Source organism: Artibeus jamaicensis, unplaced genomic scaffold (assembly GCF_021234435.1).
Source record: "Artibeus jamaicensis isolate MK-2021 breed Jamaican fruit bat unplaced genomic scaffold, CSHL_Jam_final contig_387, whole genome shotgun sequence".
NCBI classification, from domain to species: domain Eukaryota; kingdom Metazoa; phylum Chordata; class Mammalia; order Chiroptera; family Phyllostomidae; genus Artibeus; species Artibeus jamaicensis.
The window spans coordinates 19,799,761-19,804,930 of NW_026521812.1; the positions used below are offsets into that span (position 1 = coordinate 19,799,761).

The 5,170-nt window shown below is 37.6% G+C and overlaps 1 pseudogene; it reads left to right on the plus strand.

Annotated features, from left to right (window-relative positions):
* Nucleotides 1–495: 495 nt before the first annotated feature.
* Nucleotides 496–1,140, plus strand: LOC119038661 (CWF19-like protein 1; annotated as a pseudogene).
* The last annotated feature ends 4,030 nt before the right edge of the window (nucleotides 1,141–5,170 follow it).

The window sequence follows — 5,170 nt, forward strand, 5'->3', positions numbered from 1 at the left end:
AGCAATCACGTATTGAAATCTTCTTATGTGTCAGGCACCATGTTTTACATGTATTTTTTATTTAATCCTCCCAAGAGCTCTATGAAGTAGATAATATCATATTCATTTCGTAGATAAAGAGGCGAAGACTAAAAGAGATTAAACAATTTCCTGAGGTCACAGTGGTGGTAAGCAGGAGAGTCACTATTCAAACTTATGTTTCCTGATCTCCAAACTCTGTCATTGATCACCATGTAATTCTGCCCCAGTGAGTTCTGGCCAAATGAGACGTCACTGTGTGTTATTCATAATCGCCTTTCTGGAGCAGATGGCTCTCTCCCACTTCCACAAGGCTGATTCACAATAATGATGGTTAAAATTAAATAGATATTTTATATCCAACCCACATATAGAAGATGAAATCATTTCTGCTTATATGACCAATGATTTTTAAAAGCTACCTGTACATTTTTATTATCTCTTTAATCCCCTATAACTACTCTGTTGTTTTGTAAGATGGCAAAGGGAATGTGTACATTGAGGCAGGGAAGGAAAGATTCATCTACAGACAGAGAGAGCAAGTCTTCTCTTCACCCAAAGCAGCCTCACCAACCTCCTCAGCCTTCAGGACCTTGCTGATTTTGCCTTGCCAGCCCCGAAGTAGGAAAGCACTTGGAAGCCAACGTTGGTGCTCACAGCTACACTGACCTGTCCAAAGGAGGCTTACCTAATAACCATGTCCTCCTCCCACCCATTGGACTCAACCAGCCCGTGGTGGAAGAGGTGGAGAAGTCTGAGGCTACACTAAGGCAGTTCTTTAAGAGTTCAGGGAAACGGTGTGTTCTGTTTTAGAGAAATTATAGGAGCCATCACCTTCAACTACAAGTTATTTCTGTGCCACTCAGATGCTGCAGTACTGATGATGTTAAAGGAGCCATTATTACCCAGGCTCAGAACAACAGAGAGAAATGTTGGAAGAGAGGTACTGGCCAGTGAAGCCATTCTTGCTATTGCTGAGTGGAGGCAGTGGATGCTCACTGAGGAAGATGAGACCCTGGAGATGAGGAAGATGAGACCCTGGAGAGTTTGCAGCCCTTTGACTTTACTCTGGATGCCCAAGGGAAAGGAAAGGCACTTAATGAACTTCACAAGAAGTACTAGCAGCCTGTTTTCAAAGAAACTGCAGTCTTCCGTGGAGACTATTTCCCTGCCTCTTTTTTGTGCATTCCCATGGAACCACCTGCAGCAGGAGGCCTAAGATCAACCTTTTGGAGAAGTTACATTCTAGGATGAAAATTCCAGTTAAAAACATGCCTATTCTCCAGCTCCAAGTACAGCTTGTACTTGTCAACTTTTTGAAAAACATCTAAACTATCAAATAAAATGCAAATGATTTTCCATTAAAAAAATAGTAATATGTGATGAGTAGGTGAAAACATGAATTCTGATATTTTTATTTTAGACTAAATTTGAAAGGCATCTGATTGGATATTTAAGCCTAAAGAGCTTAATTAATTGATTATTAACTTCTGATACACTATATAGTGTATATGTGTTCTGCGTATTCATGCTTAGTAAGAAAAGATGTAGCATGTTATTCCAGAATTCTTTCTCAAAACTTCATAAGCTGATGACATTTTAGAGCTTAATTTTAATAGATATTAATATTCAGAACTACATACTTAATTTAAGCCTTGTATATTCCTATGTAATGATATCCAAGTTACACCAGGCCTGTTTCACAAAGAAAAGAGTAAAAGGAGGAGTATCATTCTTCAGTTGCGTCCATTACACATCATGAAAATATGTTTTCTATCTGTGGAGCCAGCATGGCACTGGGTAAAGGGCGCTCGTCAGGAATTCAGGCGTATCACCTGTGCTCCATCTTCACTCTGTAACCTTGAACACGTTACACAGCTTCACTTCTTCACAGTCACTTCTTTATAGTGTGAGGCAATTGCTTCCTGCTTTTCCTATCTCAAATATGTGTGAGGTAGAAAAATGTAAAATAAGATGGTTAATGTCAATGCACTTTGCCAGTGCTGTACAAATTTAAGTTACTATAAACATTCTTCTGAGTCCCTGTGTGCTGGTGTAGATATACATGCACATACACTGTAAATGCTTTCATTCACACACGCTCACACACACAGGCCTGAGAACTAAATGCCATATCATGTAAACCATGCACGCTTTTATATATTAGGACAAATAGATCATGAGAGGCACTGAAAAGGTAGGAAGGGAAGACCCACGGGTTTGAAAGACTGGAGCAATTTCCCGGGCCTCTCTCTTACTGGTAACCTCTGTTGTGCCTTAAATGAAGTGTACAGGAGAGAGAGCAGTGTGTCATTTACTGCTAAAAAGGCATAGGTGGCAGAAAATCAAATTAAGTCATCAAATTACATTATGTTTTGGCAAAGGTTTTCTTTAGTAAGATTGAAAATAAAGAACACTTTTATCTCGATTTAGAAGAATATAGTGTTGTACTTCCTCAGGTAAATTAGAAAAAGATCTTTCTCACGTTTGACATCAACATGTTTGAAGAAGAATAAGAAATGTAAAAACTATCATAAAAAGCAGAACTGCATTCACTATAATTTTAAATAATGTTTTTCTATCGAGGATAATTCTATTGCTAAAAATTGGACAAATGTGAAATTTTTTATTTGAGGGATTTAATTCCAGACAATTTACTTTCTTTTTTTGTCCAATGCAAAAGCTTAAAATGCCATATATTCTGTGATTGATTATCAGACCATCTTTTCTGTAGCTGTGGCAGAACAACTTTGTCACTATTACTTTTGCTTATTTCCTAGGTTTTCTCTTTTTAAATGTGCCAATGATCAGCCTTTCTGATTTTTTTTAAAATTAATTTTATTTAGTTATTTTTTATTAATTTTATTTAGTTATTTTTCTGATTTTCTTTACTGCAGGAACTACCTTAAGGAATATGCCAATCTACTCATTTCTGTGTTGTTCTTAATTTTATTCTTGACTTTCTAAAGTGTTTTAGCTATTTTTTCTATATCCTGAAATAAAATGAGTCATACATCAAGTAAGGGGCATAGTATCAGAAGAAAATTGTATGCAAATACACTTAAAATTTTGGAATTCAGAACATCTCTTATGCATAATAGAGAAACATAGCTAAATAAATTTGGCTACGTGAAAATAGTAGCTACTGATTTGGAAATGCTGATTACCATATTTTATTCTGGTGTTTCCTAAGGCAGCAGAGGTTTGCATTTGTCTTTTGTAATCAATTTGAATTTATATTACAAATATAAACTGACAAGGTTGTGTGCAGAATAACAGGATTTATTTGGTGCTGATGCTAGGTTTCTAGACAGTGGGGCAGAGAGCGTATAAGGGTTGGCAGGGTGACTTAGTTTCCGATGTCCAGGACACCTGGCGTGACGCACGGGTGAGCCACTGTTTGTTCTCAAGTACAGGTCTGTCCTCTACTTAGTAGATAAAGGTGTTCTACTTTATCTTCTTAGTTAGTAGATAAAGGTGTTCACAGATCATCCGATAATTTTTCCATTTTATTTTTTAATTTTTATCATTTTTATATCTTCATAGATATTTGTGTGGACAGAATGATGACTAAAGTATATATTCAAAAACAAATTACACATGAGAGAGTAAAATATTCTTTGAGAATGCAGAATTTCAGTTATTAAGATGTCGAGGTAATTGCTTAAGTTTAAAATAAAGTGGGAAATTAAAGCCTGCATATCCGTTATCTACTGTGGTATTCAAAGGAATAAATCTGAGGCCAAAACAACATTTATTTGTTCACATTTCTGTGATTTGGGCTGCACTTCATTGGGTAGTTTTTCTGCCAATCTCACCTGGAGTCACTCATGCAGTTGCTGGCACTGAGGTCTCTTCTGGGAATGGATGGTTCCAAAGGCTTTCTTTATTCATGTGTCTAGAGCTATCCAGGACAGCCACTCAAGGCTCCTGAAATACCATAAAACGGAATATCCCAGACCAGTGAATAGCATGCTGGGAAATACCAATCCGCCATTAATGGTGTTCTCTCTGCATGCTAATCATTGACTGTGATGAAAAATAAGTAGTGTCTTCAATCCCTTGTGTCATAATTTATGTTTATGTCTCAAAGATATTGACAAAATTAATTAAAGCACATGATAAGATAGAAATATTTGATCAAAACTACTCACATTTTCAAGAGTATTTGCAAGGTACAAAATTCATATTTTTGCAACTAGTTGAACTGGAGCAAAAAAATTTTAATGATAGATTAAAATGTGTGGGGGATTCAGTTTAGTTTTGTAAGATTATTTAGGCTTTCAAAAATATTTTAGGGGAAATGCAAGCAGAATGTATAAAAAACACTGAGGAAGATGATCATCTCTTTTGACCAAACAATTGCATTGTGCACACAATGCCTCGTGCCTGAGGAGACATGATAGGTCAGGATATTCATCACAGCACTATTTGTGATGGCAAAAAGTGGAATCAAATATTTACCAAAGGAGTAGTGAATAAATAAATGGTAAGGCTTCAGACAAACAATAAAATCTGTAGCGGTAAAAAATAAATGATTTAGGGCAATGCTACTCAAAGTGCATTCTGCAGACCAGTGCCAGGTGGCCACATATTTGTTACCCACATGGGTCAAGATGAGCAGTGAAACTGAGACCAACTTTTAGAAACTTCTCTAGCAACTTGAGGAAGTATTTTTTCCTATTAAATGAAATAATTAAAAAGTGGTGCTTGTGACTCATGCACTGACCAGCAGTGCTGGAGCATCATGGATGAGACATGAGACAAATTCACATGCACTGCCGAGTCCTGTGGAGGAAAAGGGCTGGCAAGGCTGCTCCCTCGAGGGGGGAGAGCCTCAGAACGGCCTCGCTACCCTCTCAAGGGCTTGGAGCAGCTGGGCAACTCTCTCCAAGGGGGAGAGAGCACTGCATCAGCCAAGCGACTCTCTCACCAGGGGAGAGAAAGTGCCTGACCTTTGCCTAGAAAGGCTTTTATTGGGATTTTTGCACAGGAGTTCAGGTACAGCTTATTAATCAGTGTCAGGCAGTAGATAGTATACAAAGAACCACTAGGGCTTCTTCTAAATCAGGGTCTGTCAGCTAAAAGGCTACCGAATTTTGGGAACATAAACTCTCTGCCCAGGCGCTTTATCATCTAACTAAAAGCATTC